A 19447-nucleotide genomic window follows, 5' to 3' on the forward strand; every position below is an offset into this window, starting at 1 on the left:
TTCAAGATATGACCGAGAGTTTTCACACTGGGTGAGATGTAAACTTCTCAATATCTTCCAAATATCGTCGACGTCACATATTACCTGAGACCTATAGGACTTCCTCAAATCTCAAACCGATTGAATTACGAATTGCCTTTGCTGTAATCCAAATTGGAGCAGAAAAAAAACAAGACAGCGAGATGTCACAACAATAGGCTTCTCAGCCAGGTGCCGTCAGTGGATGATGAAAAAGAAAAAAAACAGTTACCATAGAAGAAAAAGGAAACAAAACGGACAATATCCAATCATATCTGCATATTAATGTTTATAGTTTTCACACGAAGTATATCGCAACAGCGGCAAAGTTAATTTGGTTATCATTATACACCGGATGTCACATTATCGTTTTACCGATATAAGTAAAGTTTACATCAGTTGATGTAGAGATATGCAAAGCTGCAAACAAAAACACAATAAACTTTAGATGTATGATTTTATCAAGAGTGCCATGTCCAAGCTTAAAACCAAATGCAACACTTTGATACATGCAAATAACAAAATACATAATCAGATGATAAATTGACAAAATACAATGCTGGAAAGCGCAGCACTAAATACAAAGATTGATTGGTTTGTTTTACTTAGCTTTTCTTTCACCTTTGGCTAATCACGAAGAAGATGAGTAATGATATGATGAAATTGAGAAAAGGGACAGTCACAAAGAACACCCATGCACAGATCGGGATTAGAACCTCTGGCGTTGTATAGCGCGCTGTGCTAACCACTCTGCCACGGAGGTCGGCAGTAAATACAAAGAACATCAACTATCAACTACAGGAGTTTTTAAAATCAATGTCCTCTTCGATGCCGACTGGTTTACAATACGCAATCACATATTTTAGTTATAGACACTTTTTTAAAGAAAGATGCACCGCATATGTTATTTTCCGGTTTATTATAATTCCTCGTAAAAATTCAAAAGATATAAAGGTCTATGTTAATATTCATGAGAAAGAGACAAAAGTTACAAGTGATAGTAATAGTCCAAAACAGATCAATAACAGGAACATTTTTACTATCAACAATTAGGGTTGCAATTTGAATTACGTCCCATATCAGTCTAGATTATCAAATCAAGGTATGAAATAAGTTTACAAGCTCAATATTTATAGTGACATTTTACTAGGTACAAATTCAATGTTCTTAGTAAACTAAAGTTCGAGTTGCTGCTAAACTATTTTCTCTTGTTAACTACAAGTTAGCAGATGTATGACCTGCTTTCTAAAATCGTAGCGATCAGTTCAAGAATGACGCACATGTCCTCCTCCCCTCCTTCCCCAACGAAAACACATTTCCTACAACATGGCCGAGATATTGATGAAAAACAAAAATATTTGTATCCTCTCTTTAAATATACATAAAATTAAGAAAGAAGCGCATGACAAATATATATATAATAGTGTGAGAAACACACAAGAGAGAGGGCAAAGTACAAAGATTGACACGTATAAGGAAGAGGGGAAGCTATAGCTGCGTTATCTGTACATCTAGGCCAAAACTTGCGTCAAAGAATAACCCCTGATCCTAAAGGAGAAGCATGACATGCGTCCGATATGGACAGTCATGTATGTGAGGAGGGTTGCATCCGATACAGCTGCGATAATCTATCGCCGTGGATAAACTTGAGTTCCCCAATGTTGTAACTCACAGAAGGCAAGGTGGTGGGGTGCATTCAAAGGCGTGGACTGATTTAAATAGCAAATTTTTTTAAAAAAAATAATGGACAGAATAATGTACATAAGGAGTTTGTAGATATCAGAATTACTTTTCGTGAAAGTACATTAATCTCGTAATCATTTAATGGTGTTTATTAGTCTCTAATAAAGATTGATTTGCTTTATTTTACTTCGCTTTTTGTGCCACTTTTGGCTAATTTACGAAGATGGGGATGATGGGATGAAATTTTTATGAATGGACACTCACAAACATCCATGCCCAGGCCGGGATTCGAACCCGGGACCCCTGGCGTCGTAGCGCGATGTGCTAACCACTCCGCCACGGGGGCCGGCAAGTCTCTAAGAAAGGAAACAAAACATATGTACTGATGGGGTGAAGCTCATACGAAAGGAAATGTAATGTATAAACTGCAAAGACACTAAAATTTATCATAATTTAAAATTTAAAAAAATATATTGGCAAAAATAGCAAACATTTTGTGTAGAATAATAAACAAAATACTAATAATGTTAAACTGTAAATAGTTTCATTATCATTAAACTGTAAATAAACATGGCAGCTGATATCTTGCAAACTATTAGTTTAAAAAAATGCCAAAATTCTTAAAAGACTATAAAAAAATATTTTAAGTTACAATTATATAATAGTACATCCAGTATGTTTTATTTTCACTGGGAGAAAAGTTACTGAAGTTACAATTTCCTTAACACGCTAAACAAACATTTCCATTGTAGGATCATGCGTATATATAATATCAGAAACAGAAAAATGAACATTTCCTTTTATTTGCTTTAATCAAACTGTTCAAATATTTTACAGGGTCGTTTACCAGAAAAAGCATTAGAGAACCCACTACAGAAAACCCTCTCGGGATGAAGCTCTGATTTTTCTCTGCCACATTTGGCTAATCGAGAAGGTGAGAGAATGAGTGATATGATGAAGAGAGACTCGCAAAGAACAACCATGCAAAGGCTGGTATTCAAACTCGGGACTTCTGGCGTCATAGTCCGCTGTGCTAACCACCTTAAGATAGTTCTACCAGGGATTTCACGTGGAGGGGGGGGGGGAAGCAATGGTAACAAATGGAGACTTGATAATTCTCGATCGCAATTTGCATGTATTCAGTTACTGAAGAAATTTCAAACACGCTGATATTTATTTTATAAAATATTTGGTTACGTGGAAGTAAATAGTCACTTCCGATTTTATTGGACCTATGATTTGATTTGATTGATTTAGTTTATTTTACTTCGCGTCTTGTGCCTCTTGGCTAATTTGCGAAGAACTGATGAATGGACATTCACAAACAACCAAGCCCGAGCGGGATTCGAACCCGGGGCCCTTGGCGTCGCAGCGCGATGTGCTAACCACTCGGCCACAGGCATTGGACCTATGAGTCTTTAAGCCTGAAATATAACATAATAACACATTATGAGCCGCACAGTGATCAGTAAGTAGGCATGGACTGCTACGCGGGGATCCGTGTTCGATTCCGAGTTAAGCGACAGGTGGGAATTTGTCAATACCCCAGCATAAAACCTCTAATCGGTCGGGACATGGAGACAGCCTTGGGGGAGGAAGGCGGTCGGAGCCTAATGCTGATCACAACGCAAAGCCATACCTGTACACACACCTTATGTGCCCGGTGCAATGCATGGGGGTAGTTTGTCTCTCTGTGTGTAAGAGCTCCTACTTGCCCAATTGCCTGTATGAAGTCAATACAGAAATAACCACAATGAGGAATAATTACGAAGTTACACATCGGAATAGCCTCGAAACGGAAAAATACGTGCGAAAATAATATTTGAGAACAGAAACAGGCAGCTTACATCATCTGCCAACATATCCAGAGGTGCAGGGAATGTCGTCATACGATGACTAGCAGCCCTACCTAATTATTCAGCATGGATCCCTGCGCTCATCTAAAGTACTGATATCAATTATCCAGGAATATTGGAAAATTATATTCCAGGCAAACGTGGAAACCGTGATATTTGGGTACCATTACCATTTATTCCGTTGAAAATTCAACGTTTTCGAGTGTGTGGAAGCAGTTGCGTGGAATGCAACAATGAACATGTGACTTCTGGCACAAGAAACGTAGATACTGTAGGTATTTGCGATCGGAACATTGCTACAGCAAATTGGGAAATAATTTACAAATCGTGGGGCGAAAAGGGGAAGAAAAAGCACTTTACAGTTTAGTCTTTTTTTAGTTGCTGTAGGACCCGGGTGTAGGAGGCAGAAGATCGAACTGATGAAGAGAATCAGGTATATTTTTTGGTGCGTTGCGTCAACTGATACAACCACTAATTCTTGGATAATACAGTATAGGGACACATCCGTTTTGTAAGCCAAGGGCTATTTTGATCTGGTATGCATACTTAATGCCTTGAGACATTCTCGAGTACATCAGCTAATGTGACCAAGAGACATCTCTTGTCTGTATAACAGGTGTTGTGGACAGATTTGCAAGAGAATTCTCTTTCTTTCTTTGACGCCTGGATATGACATAAGAACATTTGTTTCTAAAGGTGTTGACTTCTGAAAGACGTTGACTGTACAGGGGTTGCTCCTTGCAGTCGGATGTTAACTTCATTAGTCCAATCACAAATTTTGTGCGAATCCCCATAAACTAATGATATCTCCTGAAGTTAACGTATGACATACAGACTATCTCCTTCGTCTTCCTTTCTGTTTTTCAACATTCTCATCGTAGATTTCCAAATAGACCCGATATGCTTTCTTCAAGTGTAGTTCCTTCAAAGATCATTCTGGACAGTCCACAGTGGTGGTTTGGACAAGCGTTTCAGATGGAATTTTTACTTCACTGTTCTATGTGCTTAAATTGCAATTAACGTAGATTTTACAGTTACCTGACTTACACAATAAATTGACAATCATATTTATATTTCACACAATTGAACCTTTTCATGATCTTCTTCTCTTCACTGGATTTTGTCTTCATACACAAACACAGTTTAGATCCTCATTTCTCACTCTTTCTCAGTAGATTATTTTCTTTGGTAGCCGTGTGGAGGACATCCTTTCTACATGCTACAGCCACTTAATTCTTTAGGCTTTATTGTAAAATTTTTACAATTGTATATTATTACAAGACTCCACTCATTTCTTCTACTGGTCAGTATATTTCGTAAGATCCTGTCTCCCAAAATTTCTGATGTAGTACTTTCACACATAATGTAGTTAACATTAACAATCCACAGGAGGTAAAATCGATTTTTACACGCCCCATAACAATATTATCTTGTTCCCGCTTAAAGCTGCTCCCGGCCTCACCCAGCCTCAAATCAATGGGTACCGGGAGGTAAACGCGGACGGAGTGTGGTACTGATCACATCAACTACAAAGTGGACGAGATCGAGAATGTGTGGGACAATAACCCCACATCCTCTAAATGTAGGCTTACCATATTTTTTTGGGGTCCAACCCAGGACATATTTGCGATCAACTCGTTTACTGCTGAATTTCATTTTTTTATACAAATAAATTGAAATTACTTAAAAGCCTTAATATTTTATTGGAACATTAAACTATAAATTGTACAAGAAAAATATTAACATTATTTTCTAAAATCAATCAATCAATTTTTAAATGTTTAATTGAATAATGCATTTTCTGATGTTTAGAAACCTCTCTGTTCTAGGTAGCATTATCTGTTAGTTGACTCAGTTGCACTTTTCACTAGACATGACTTTTTTCAGAAATGGCTTGTTTGTTTTAAATTCTGGTCAGGCCCGTAGCTAGAGGGGGGCAGGGGGGGGCAACTGCCCCCCCCCCCCGAGAGCCTGCCTTGCCCCCCTATGAAAAATACAGAACATATTCCTACCTGGGATTCTCACTAATCTTTACAATTATATTCTGTATTACTCTAGCATCATAACAAAGACATTTGTTGATTTTGTGATTTATGAAGGTGGATTCCGTATAATGTCGTATCAGGATTGAGGGGAAAGAATTCCCTTCCAGCTTCAGACTTCGGGAAATGATTTCGCAATTTTCAGTATATAGAACAGTTGTGACATTTTGAATAGTCTTGTATTAAAGGTGCCTAATGTGTTTAGATGTTTTTCTTGGATGTGTTGCAATGAGGTTTGAACTGCATAATTTTTTGTTTCGCAAGTCTACCTTTTGGTAATAGCGATTCATGTGATAGAGAGAGGGAGTGTTTTTGTTACTTAGCGTTGCTTTTCTGCCACATCTAGCTAATCGTGACAATGAGTGATGACGTGAAATTGATGAAGAGACACTCACAAACAGTGTTGCAACCACAGGGGGGCAGGGACATTGTCCCCCCAATCTTGGACGGAAGTCCAATCTAGGGGGGGCAACCATTGAAGTAAAGAAACAAGAGTAGCAGAATCTAAGAATAGCAGGACAAATGGATACTCAAGATGGAATTAGTTTTCAAGTGTTTCTTGCACATTTCTTCCAGACGGCTAAGGGCACTTGCAGGGGGCACACAGTGGCAATTGCACTTTCGATTTCAAATTTTATACAAATTAAAGTACATTTTGTAAAATTTTCTTCCTCGCAATCAAATATCTGCTATTCTTATAGTCCAAGTTCAGAACTATAGCTAGGGGGCGGCGCAAGTCAGCCTTGGGAGCCAAAACGATCTAAATGGGGGAAAGAATGTTAAAGAGAATGCCATGGCGTCCGTTATATTATTTGCGCCCTATTAAATAAATATTGTTTTCAGTTTGCAAATATTTGGATTAACGATTTTCCTGCTCGCTTCGATCCCATATGATTCTTTTCTGTAATGCATTCTAAATTACCCGAGAGAGAAGGAAGGCCAGATATACTGTATACTTCAGATTGTTGCTGCTTAAATGCATGAACAATTGTTTTGAGAAAAAGGAGCGCCCACATTTGATAGACAATTTGGCGGAGGAATTGATGTAGGACGCAGCTTACTGTCTCAAATTATTATCAGACACGATGAAAATGTGATAGTGTTTCACATTTACTATTTCGGTTAAAAAGCGATAAAATTTGTAGTTTGATACAGGTTACACTAAGCATCTTATGGAGTGTAAATATCAATTTCAAATCTTATGAATCATTTCTCTATGCAAACGCATCAAATATGATAAGCAACATAGGTATGTGTTATGATATCCGTTTCATAAAGGAAAAGTTAAGTTTTAACCCTTACTGTTTGCATGATATCGTTTCTACAGCATGTTATATATTGCTCTCAGAATTTTAAAGGGTAGTAAAAATTAATGCCATTTGCAACTGTGAAGCTATCAATGGTATTGCATACATTAAGGACAGAAGATGCCATATTTCGATTGCTTGTAACATCGAAAGAAGAATTAGACAAGCAAATATTGACTGAGAAGAGTTGCTTGCCTTGATGTCCTGTACACACTGTGAAAGTTGTCTGTGTTATTAGGCGGCACCCTATGAATATAGGTTCAAGAAAATGACAAGTAGAAAAATGCTGCAGTGAAATAAATACGATTGATTGATTGAATTGGTGTTTTAAGTCCACTTATGCACAGTAAGACTAATCGGGACTGGACCTACAGTTTTAAAGTGAGATCCGAACCACTATGTACCTCCACCGGGTATCGAACCCGGGACCCCTTGATTACAAGGCAACGACGCTACCACTGCGCCATCGGGGAGGCCCTAAATAAGATTTAAAATCTCTCAAATTATAATCTATTTACATTGTGTGTGTTGTAGACGTTGTCTGTTAAAGTACCTCAGGCACAACCTAATTTTTTGACAAATTATTATGTCAACTCTTCTTGTAAGGAGTGGATTCTCCTAATTTTATTCATTCTATCTTAAGCCATTCTGTGACTGGCAGAAATCAGTATCAGCATAAAAAAAAACCCTGATATTTGGGGTTTGTATGCTTCTGCTCAAAAAGTGGTGACGATAAGCGGCCCAGAGACCTCGTGCCGCGGAAATGGGGTAAGCGAAGGAGGTCTCTTATATCGTTCGGTTTCGTACCATAGTCATTAAGGAAGGTATTTTTCATAATGTAAAGAGGATACAACATTTCCCTCTATAAAACTTGATATGAAATAGCCCGACCCTGTGGCCGAGTGGTTAGCACATCGCGCTGTGACGCCAAGGGTCCCGGGTTCGAATCCCGGTCGGGCTTGGTTGTTTGTGAATGTCCATTCATCAATTTCATCATTTCATCACTCATCTCCATCTTCGCAAATTAGCCAAGAGGCACAAAACGCGAAGTAAAATAAACTAAATCAAATCAAAAATCAAATTGATATGAAATATTAATGATGACACTGTAATCCAAGAAGCCATTGATCAATCAAGGGATTCCTATTTGATTGTCGGGTGTCAAACACATGTATTTCAACAACACAATATTTTGCAAAATGGTTAACGTAACCAGTAGGCAAACATTGTCTGTAGTGATGCAAGAGTCTTTCATTTGAAGCAAATAGAATCCGTGGTGGAGTAAGAGACCCATGTTTCAATGTTTTAGCAAGTAGGCCTACAAAAAATGTATTAAAATTTTTTACACAATTCATCAAAGTCTAGATAATATGTAACAATTATTATTTAATTAATTCGATTTTTCTTGCATAACACAACACAATGGTGTTGTTGGATTCTCGTTAGATACCTTTTTGCATAAAAATCTTGCATACTGGAAACTAGAGGGGAAACATTATGAAGCACGATTTATAAATGACTTCCTTAATCAGTTCTGCAGAGAAGCCCGAAGCTGTTGGTACACATTAATCGTCTATTAACATTATTGACCTGTAAATATAAAGTACATACAGTCCCGATTAGCCTATTTATGTTACACTTTATCTTTGTATTCTTTGGTAGTCCAAAAGGTTATTATCGAAATATTGTTATTTGATGTTGCTCGAACTTATTTTGTTTGTTGGAGTTTCAAGATAACATCCCTTTCCTGTTACTTATTACTTTTGGAGGAGGCGGGGGGGGGGGGGGCAAATGTCTCTCTGTACCTTGCTATAACTGTCAATACAACACAATATATTAAACATTTGCCCCCTTTAGGATTGACTTCGCCCCCCCTACTAAGAATTCCTGGCTACGGGCCTGATTCTGGTCGTGAATATTCAATACCGTTAGCTATTTTCATGTTCTGATTCTCAAAACCCCGAACATTTAGCAATCCCTGACATCACCCCGGACAGCACTAAAAAAACAGGAATGTCCGGGCTAATCCCGGACGTATGGTAAGCCTATCTAAATGTGCCTTTATAGCACGGTGCTATATGCACGGGGAACTTTACCTTACATCATTAACGTAAATATCTCCTTTAGATCTTCACATGTGAACATGAAATAAATTTGGTTTGGTACTTCCAAACCCCACTAATGCAGTCGCCAACATATTTGACTATTGTGGAATTGGCAGTATGTACCGGAATTATTAAGTACTTGGAATTATTGCCTTAAAATGACTAGCATTTAAATTCAATGCAAGTATTGAAAACCACTGGTTTAAAATTACTCTTGTATTAAAAAAAAGTGATTTGGAATTATTGGCTTTAATGAACGTAAATTTAACGCATGTATTTGGAATTATTAGCTTAAAAAGACTAATACAAAATTTAATTCAGTGCAATTATTTAAAATTACTGGTTTGAAAAATGACAAGCACATTAATAAATTTAATGGAAGTATTTGAAATTATAGGCTCAAAAAAGACTAGTATATTAATAAATATCGTGAAAGCAATATGTACCACTAGAAGGCTTCTCATTTGCTCACATTGACAAATCCTTGCACAAGAGGATAGGAGTTGATGAACTGTCTTGGCAAGAAAACATTTAAAGGTTATGTTAAATCAACTATTTGTTCAAGAAAATATGTACATAGCTTCAACTGAAACAACGAAGGGGATGACATTTAACAGTTGAACAGTGAAAATGCATGGTAAATATATTTGCGTGAGTAAATTAAAACATTCATTACGTACTCTATATTCATGTCATTCTTGATGTTAACAATGATGATGATTACGGTAAGGATGTTAAGGTGCAAAATTATGGCCCGGAAGTTCTGAAAATGTTTTAAAAAAGGTGCTGATGAATTGCCTTTATTCAAAGCTGTTTAAACTTTGAAAGGTGAAAGATTTGTGCGCTTCAAGGGAAACAAGACTAATTACTCAATGCTATCTTTTTCTGCGCTTTCTGTACATAATGCGCGCGGACCGCAAAGAGAACTGTGGTTTTGTTCAAGTTTGTGTTTTGCCTCGCGTGATTAGCTGCATTATCTTGGGAACTATTGGAGCTACAATGATTATATTACACCATTTCATAGCTTTTGTTCTGCTATACAAAATGAGACTATAGGATTTTATGTAGCTGCTCAAGAAGAGTGAAAACCATTTATTTTTCTGTACAATTTTTTTTAATAAACATGAAGGAAAAGGGAGGAAGAAGGTGCTGAAGCATCAAAGAGGGGGTAAAACGAGATAAATGTGCTAATCTCACGAAAAGGTGCAACAAAGTGTGTTCATTTTACTTGATTTCATGTCCTAAATTACACATCTCAAACGATCGGCATGAAAACAGTTATATTTTTGGAAAGGGTTTACAGTTCCAATTTGAGCCACGCAAAGTTAATAGGGAAGTATAGCAGGGACAAAGTACTAAAATGCTGAAAAATGAGTTTGTTCAGCACACGGGCAAAACGTACTTACTGAACGACCCTCGTATATGCAAAACTAAGGCTTTACTTACAAATAACATAAAGTGCATGTAACAGGAACGTAATTACTATACTGGGTGTTTTGATACACGTTACGCAGTTAGCTTCTCTCTCCGCGATAAGTACTGGTCCAGATTTCGAGTTCGGCGTACTTTGCTCTCGGTCCGTGGTGACGTCATCTGTAAAACATGTGTGGTCGCAAGGCTCGCACTAACGTCACACACACATCTGCGTGACCTTGCCAGTCGCATGTGCGTGGGCTGGAGAGAGGCTTGATATTCATTATACAACACGCATCATATCCTTCCCATCCTTATTTATTCAGATTTTCTACCCTTATTTATAACAGGTTAATGCCTTTTTTTTACGTAATAACTGTAGTAATTCAAGTTGCGGAAGAAACAAAGTTCAGTAAGAACTATTCCGGAGATTATCAGTACTTTCTTTATCAGTCTTCTGTTTAGGAGAGAGAGAGAGAGACATACTGTGGAAGATATAGTGGTGGTGTAGGTAAAGAATGTAGAGAAAATCCCATATAAAATAGGAAGAATTCACACTGAAGCGACACGTGTCGCTTGAGGATTTCACCAATTGAACGCCTGCTTGTGCAGCCCTGTCTGTCATGCTGCTACGGTATGAAACGTTGTTGTTCATTGGTTCGTTCCCAAGCGACACGCAGTGGCCGAATTGGAAATAAATTACTGCCGTATACTCAGACCTGCTTTTGATAAAATCCTTATTCTAATTATCTCTCTTTTATCACCACAAATTGTAATAACTAATAATGTATTAGACATTCACCACAAATTGTAATAACTAATAATGTATTAGACATTAAACCACTCACTACTGCAGAAGTTATAGGTAGGCTAATAATAAACAAATAAATACACTAATTAGTAAGTTTACTAATCAACATTTTGCCGCCGGTATGGTTTCTGGCATCTTAAATTTACTACCGGTATCCCATACCGGCTCAATTCGATCACTGGTGACATGTGTCGCGTGTCGCTTCGGTCTGAAAAACATCATAGTGCGCTGTGCTAACCACTGCGCCACGGAAGTGAATGATAAAACCATTAACTATTACAAAGGCGAATTGAAAATTTGATTATGTTTTGATTAACTTGACAATAAATTATGCAATTCGACAAAATAAATGTTTTAAAGCACTTTTCAATGAAATCTTCCTGCATTTTCACAACAGGTGTTCCTTTCAATGTTTGCAAATTTACTTTAATTTCCCTGTACTGAGGGATGTGGCAACACTGCGGGGGTGTGTTTCCTGCACGTCATACCAGGCGCATGCTGCAGCCAAGCAGATTAAGACATCCTTGAAATATGCCAGCGTCGTAGGCTATTGGAGGCCAGAAATAACGTCGGCACTGCAATAGATATCCATATCTATGACTTCACTTTGATGTATGCGTGTTTCGGTAAAATGCCAGAAATGCGTAGCAAGGACTCTCGTTATCGGATCCATTCTTGATTGTCGATAAATACGGTAAGTTCAAGGATAGGAAGGCCAGTTCCTTCGTCATCCAAGGACTTCGGCCTGAAGAACGCTAAACAAATAATATTTTTTTACAAGGAAATTCTTCTCAAGGTGAAAATATGTAAATATTCATCTGATACGAGGGGGTATCAAAAAGTTCGTGCAATCTCCTGGAAGGAAACAAACTATGTAGAAACCCCGTCGGATATGTGTATTGTACAATGGTCCTTCTACAGAGCATTACCCGACATTTGCTACGAGAGTCGGCGGCAAGCGACCCGGCATCAGCGCTTGTCTTTCCCGGTGAACGGGGTCCGCGACAGTCGCTAGAGTCTGCTACTAAAATTACAGTTTATATATTGTGTACTAACCTTGACTACAGAAGGTGTTGAAAATGATGTCCCTCTGCTGCAACACATTCCTGGCATCTCCGAAGGAAATTGGCATTTACACTTGCAAGTTCGTCTACTGTAATTCTCCCGATTAAGAATTTTAGCGGCTCTAAATGCTGTGGTTTTTGAAACACCCGTTTCTTGTGAGAGGCGGCGGATAGATTTCCTTTGTTCTATCTCATCGAGTTTTTCCTTTGTAAGTACATGTGGGTTTTTCTTTCCACTTTTATTCAGAACTGACCCTGTTACTCTAAACTTTTTTACGAGGTTTAATATAGTGGTTCTATGTGGAACGGGAACACCAGGAAATTTCGTTGCAAAACGTCTACGCACAGTAAAACTTCGTTAATCCGGACCCCCGATAAGCCAGACTTCGCTTAATCTGGACAGACAAATGGGAAATCACAAAAAGTAGAATGCAAGGTTTTTAAATGTGGCTAGAAGTCAACAATCGCACATCATAATATGGGTATCGCTTATGTACGTACTGCATTGTATGTACAGTATTGCATTACATTTTACTGTATAGTGTATTTGGGCCTAGTCCATTTAAATACACCATAATAAACGTGTCTTGTTGTTATAAACGGAGTTTTAATGCACTTTCTACTGTTCTTTTAGGTTATTTCAGTTAATCCGGACTTTCATTAAACCAGTCAACTTATCCCCCCATTAGTCCGGATTAACGAGGTTTTACTGTATATTATTTTACTCTCCTTAAAAGTAACCTCGACGATGAAGATGGTAGTGATTAGACAAAACCAGGATCCAGAAACCCATAAATTCTATTGGGTTCCCCTGCAGGACCGAAACCTCACACAGAACCAAAACGTATCAATTGACACATATATATTTTGATTTCAATAAAACGTTAACGTGCATGAACTGCAAACGATGCACTTTCTGGTATGTCAAAATACACATAGAAATGTATAAAAGGGTATTTTTTTATCAGATGAAGTTTCGTCTGATGCACTAAAATGCATCAATTTGGAAGACAACAAACTTTCACTTTTAATGCATCAATTGACACAGAGAGATGTGTAATTTTGTTATCTTCCAAATGATCTACTCTCATCTTCCAAATTGATGCATTCTAGTGCATCAGACGGAACTTCATCAGATAAAAATACCTTTTTATACATTTCTGTTTGTATTTTGACACAATCAAAAGTGCATAATTTGCAGTTTATGCACGTTAACGTGTTATTGAAATCAAAATATATGTCAACTGACACGTTTTGGGTTCTGTGTGCTTTTTCCTCCCACAATTTAAATTCGGTACAAGTTGTGTATTGTTTCATTGAAAAAAGGTTCCAGGACCGTATTTAAATTGAGCCGGAGAAAAGGTTCCTGGACCGAATTAAAATACTTTAAACATAAAAAGGTTCTTTACAGTCCAGAACGAACTTACACTTGAATCTCTCTTCTGGACCGGAATTGAATTTATTTAAAATTCCTGGACCGGAATTGAATTTATTTAAAATTCCTGGACCGGAATTGAATTTATTTAAAATTCCTGGACCGGAATTGAATTTATTTAAAATTCCTGGACCTTCAACAACCCTAGATAAAACTGATGGATGAAGATGCAATGACCATGCGAGGATTTGAACCCGGAACCTTCAGCGGTAAGATCGTGCTTGACTGATTCGAGGTTATACCGTGCACCAAACTCGTACCTTTAAACGTTGCAGATCTATTATGAATAGTTTTGAAAAATATATTGTATTTTCCCGAACACTACTTGGGATTACTTCAAGACAAGGCCTGGTGATAGCGTATATTTCCTATTTCACGTCTCTTATCTGACATTTTGGTCGATCGCGACTAAGGATGGTACCGAAACGAGAACAGACCTTTCAAGACGAGACAGGCATTTGCAAAATATAGACGAGATCGAGACGTACTGTCAGAGTTTAATTGTCTCGTTACAGCCAAGTTTGAGATTTTAACTCGGTCATACCGATTATGGATAGCTGTAATATTTCGTTTATCCTAAATTCAAAGTTAATCTCTTAGTGTCAACTGCAGACATGTGTAGAGTGGTTGCTTATATTCAGGATAAAATGTGTTTTTTTTTCAATTGTGGTGTCGAAAACAGGAGGAAGCAACAAAATGTGTCATAATAAGTTTTCTTTTGCCTTAATGACCGTAAAGACATTATGGATGTTCCTGTGATGGCACGCTGTATGTGTTGAACAGGGGCGTATATTCCAGGCTAGCTAGGATATCTGCGAAGCCTAGAAAGTAAAATACTGAAGAGACATATCTTAGAAACTGTGTGAATTAAGCTGCTTTGAAATACACTATGTGGAAGAAAGTCATTGGACACCCCGGTTTCAACTCTGAAACGAACTCCTCATGGAAAAGAGAGTACAGACGGGTATATATACGGCAGCAGGAGGCTTCTCAGATCATTCGCTGATAAAATGACGGACAGGAAAGAGCTCAGTATGTTTGAAAGAGGGATCATAGTAGGCTGCTCCATAGGAGGCATGAGTATACGTAGCATAGCTGATGCCCGACAGGTCCCTAAATCAACTGTAGCCTTTGTCATCAAGAAGTGGAAGGAAATGGGACACTGCAGCAATGCACCACAAAGTGGAAGACCCACGAAGTTAGACGACCGGGACAGGAGAGTGCTGAAGAAGGAGATTCGGAAAAACAGGAGCCGTCCGATGCGTTCGATTGCAGAAGAGTTTCAAAGTGCGACCAATTTGACTGTTTCGATGAAGACACTTCGCAAGGAGGCACATGCGCTCGGTTATCATGGTCGAGCCGCTGCCCACAGACCCCTGATAACAAAAAACAATAAGCGGCAGAGAATATGCTGGTGTAAAGAGCGGAGAAACTGGACGGTGGAGCAATGGCGGAAGGTCCTATGGAGCGATGAATCACGCTTCACACTGTTTCGATCAGATGGGAGAGTGTGGGTATGGCGATTACCTAGAGAACGTCTGTTACCTGAGTGTGTAGTGCCCACAGTGAAATATGGTGGTGGCTGCATCATGTTCTGGGGTTATTTCAGCTGGCATGGCGTGAGTCCACTGGTACCGGTGTATGGCCACATGACGTCTGCGTCCTACCGAGATATTCTCGACAAGTCCATGCTCCCCACATTGTGGAGTTTCCAAGGAAACGAAGAATGTGTGTTCCAGGACGATAATTCGACTTGTCATGTTTCCAGGGCTACCACGGAATAGTATGCAGGAAATAATGTCATCCAACTGGATTGGCCTGCTCAGACCCCTGACCTCAACCCTATTGAACATCTATGGGACGAACTGGAGCGCCAATTGAGGTTGCGATCGCCTTGTCCTTCTACAGTTCCAGGGTTGGTGACTGTACTGCAGGAGGAATGGCGGAATATCCCACTCGGTGTACTACAAGACCTTGTGGCCAGTTTACCACGACGAGTGGCTGCTGTTATTGCTGCCAAAGGCGGACCGACCTCCTATTGATTGCAAGAAAACTGATGGTATCCGCTGACATGTGGTGTCCAATGACTTTCTTCCACATAGTGTAGAAGATAATGGCGATTCTTGGGAGTTGGCAACCTGAATTCTTGGGAGTTGGCAACCTGAATTCTTGGGAGTTGGCAACCTGAATTCTTGGGAGTTGGCAACCTGCATTCTTAGGAGTTGGCAACCTGAATTCTTAGGAGTTGGCAACCTGAATTTTTATAAGTTGGCAACCTGACTACCGTTGGCATGGCAACGTCGCTTCCTTGAAGACGTCAAGAATGAGTCTAGTATTCTCCTTTCCTATATAGCCTAGGACTAGGTGTCATTTGAAATAGCCCAGGTCATAGACTCAGCATATGTTGAAGATACTGTGTTAGACTCGAGACGATTGATTGATTTTATTTAGTTTATTATCCTACAATTTTTTGCCAATTTTTGATTAATCGCGAACATGAGGAAAGGAGACATGGTCAAATTGATGAAGGGACACTTACAAGGAGCACCAATGCCATGGCTGGGAGTCGAACCCGTAGGTAGGTTAAACTCGAGACGAGACTGAGAAAGGGATTTACAACTTGAGAAGAGACACTGCCAAGTCTCGCCAGTACGGGACTCGAACCCGGAACCACCAATGGCGAGATCCAGGTCACGTGGCAGTTTCGTCTCGTGAATGAGGAGATCTTTTTGTGTCGTTCCCGTACCGAGTCTCGAATCGTCAAGTACAAAAATAATGCATTAAATTAAGAACGTCATATTCTACACTCAAGAGAACCATGCAGTAACACATGGGGCGCGTTTCAGATTCCACGATGAGGTGTTGCCAAATACGAGACCCTAAAATTCCCTAACAAAAAATACAACGAAGCAGTGGCGTGCTAAGAAATTTTGTAGGGGGGGGGGGATGGTGCAGGTCCTTTACAATCTTTCCCCTTCACACGGCGTTCGTATTTTTCTTTTTGGAATGCTTGGTCAAAGGGTTACAACCCTCCTTGCGCACGCCACTGACTCATGTCCTAATATCATTATAACATTAATGTATGACTGGGTATCTCTTAATATTTATGGGGCTAGTAATATCTACATGTTGATAAAATTCATATCTACCATTGGTTGAGGATATTAAAAAAACAAAAATTAAAAATACATCCATGATAATTCTGAAGGTCGTTCGGTTCCTATGCGATGACGTCAGTACCGGTTCGCGTGCGGCCGTTTCCGGTGTCCTTCGCTCCACCCACCTCGTGAGATCGCGTGGGGCGTGGCTTGGTCAACTTCTCACACCCACAACCGAGATGCAAAGAAGGGCCGCGGCGCGAGGAATTTAAGGGAAAAGGGGAGGGGGCTCACGTGGACCTATCTTCTGCTAGAGATGAATGTACATGCTCGTAGTTGTCCACCTTGGGCATTGTGTGCACTTACCAAATTCCACATCGCTTATTCACAATCATCGTTCAATGAATTGGGGACCAGTGGCGTGCCTCGAGAGGGTGAGGCAATTTTTATGAAGTGTCTGGGGTTAAATCTTTTCTTTTTGGGAAAGCACCTCCACGTGGGATTAGGGTAAAAGAGGGGGAGTTCGCCACCAAATTGCTTTTCATTTTTTCCCTTCTAAACGAATGGAATGGGGGGATGATAAAATTTATACGATACAAAAAGTAGTCATTACGGATTATGAGGAACAGAACAAATACTGTTTTACTTATACTTATGACGTAATATTAAAAATACTAAAATGAGATAAAGTGGCGAAATACCCGCCACATGCTGGGAAATTCGCCATATAACATATTTATCATTTTATCATCAGTTTAAGTGTATGAAATACTAAGTTGTTGCCAATAACTCAGACAACAAGGTGTAAAACACCTACAAATGACAATACAAAACTGCTTAAAAAGATACGATACAAACATGTTTAAGAAACATAGGCCTGAATGTTCATATGCATTGTGAACAACAAGTTGTGTGTGAAAGATCGTCTTTAAGAAGGGAAATTCGACACATTTTCTGTTACTCTGGCGAAGTTACCAGCAAATGCATAGTCGAAAGAAAACAACTTATGTTTGCTTGTACATGTACGCTTTCCAAAGGAAATCTTTTCACGACATTCTTACGGTCCGAGTTTAGGATACCAATAATTCAAAGGAAGAAAAATAATTCTTATCTGCCACGAAATGACAATTTTCAACGTAGTATTGAAATTCGGCACCTTTCTTTGTCTTCTGTGTAGACGCAACTGCGCATTCCAAACTGTACTGCTTGCTTGCTAGTTCGCTCACCACACTGCAGATTTCAGTGGAAACAAGGCACATGTTACTTGATTTTTTACAGGCATCAGTGAGTGTTTCCAACCTATAGTTTCTATCTACGATTACAAAAACCACAAGTATGGCGAAATTCCCTGAATCCTATGAGCACGCCAGTATACAAATAATGTGCGCCATTCTGCACATAGAGAACGAAGGTGAGAGAGAGAGAGAGAGAGAGAGAGAGAGAGAGAGAGAGAGAGAGAGAGAGAGAGAGAGAGAGAGAGTTAGTTTCAAGCCCACTTCAGCAACATACATAGATACGTTAATTTGGCTTGCACCTAGGCCTACTGTACAGATTCACCGAAATCAATAACCCGAAAGCACTGTCATATACGTACTTCAAAACAAACATTTGCGTCCCCCCATTCTAGAATACTGTTCACCCATCTGGAACATGGATGTCCATTCTCATACCTCCAAGATCGACAGTGTTCTTAGCTTTTCCTCTCCATAGCTCGATTTATAGAGTACCGGCATTAAGATACCTATCCAAGGGAGTCTGTTTGATTTGGTGTTTTAAGTGTTACGCACAGTAAGGCTAATCGGGACTGGACCTACAGTTTAAAGTGGATTCCGAACCACTATGTGCCTCCACCGGGAACCTATCCAAGAGAGATCTGCTCAAAAATTTACATATTAATACTCCAGAATCACGTAGATACATGGCAGATATGAAATTTCTATGTAACGTCATAAATGGAAACTTGATATGTAGCATCCCATTTCACGAAATCTCCCTCAGAGTGCCTGGACATAAAACACGGAGCAAGAAACTTTCCACACTGCAACTCCCAGGCTCTCACTCATACAACGTTCACTATTCCATAGGCTACCGAATCAGTTCAATATCATCTCAAACCAAATAGATATATTCACTTCATATTCATTTCTTATCAGCAACATAGAAAAAATTGTACATAAGTGATGCTTTGTGTAACTGAAAAAGGCGGCCAGGGGAGTGGTGCTGATCACATCAGCCGCACCTTCGGCCGTGATCAAGAATGTGTGATGCCCTAACTCCACACCCCATATACGTCTTCTTGGCGTGGTGCAAAGCACAGGGGAGAACTTTACTTTACAGGACCGATCGTTGAATGAGGTGTGTGACGTGAAGGAGAACTAAGGAAGAAGTTACAAAACAAGAGCACGTATGTCCTGGGATATCCCGTTTGGCCTAAAATGGCGGCCAGGTCATAAATCACATTATATTGTGCTGATAAGCAGTTGAAAGACGAAGATGGAGGGATAACGTTGAGATGGACCTAAAGGAAATCGGTAGGGATGGAAAATAGTATAGCCCTGTGTTGCTGTAGCTATAAACTTTCGGGTTTAAGAAGGGTAGAGAGTTACTTAGTTGAT

The 19447-nt window shown here is 39.3% G+C and overlaps 1 protein-coding gene across 2 annotated transcripts in view; it reads right to left on the reverse strand.

The window, feature by feature from the left end:
• Nucleotides 1–19447, reverse strand: part of Zip48C (Zinc/iron regulated transporter-related protein 48C) — a 291440-nt gene that overhangs the window by 2464 nt on the left and 269529 nt on the right. The window lies entirely within an intron of this gene.

Source organism: Lepisma saccharinum, chromosome 15 (assembly GCF_977018435.1).
Source record: "Lepisma saccharinum chromosome 15, izLepSacc3.1, whole genome shotgun sequence".
Taxonomy (NCBI): Eukaryota; Metazoa; Arthropoda; class Insecta; order Zygentoma; family Lepismatidae; genus Lepisma; species Lepisma saccharinum.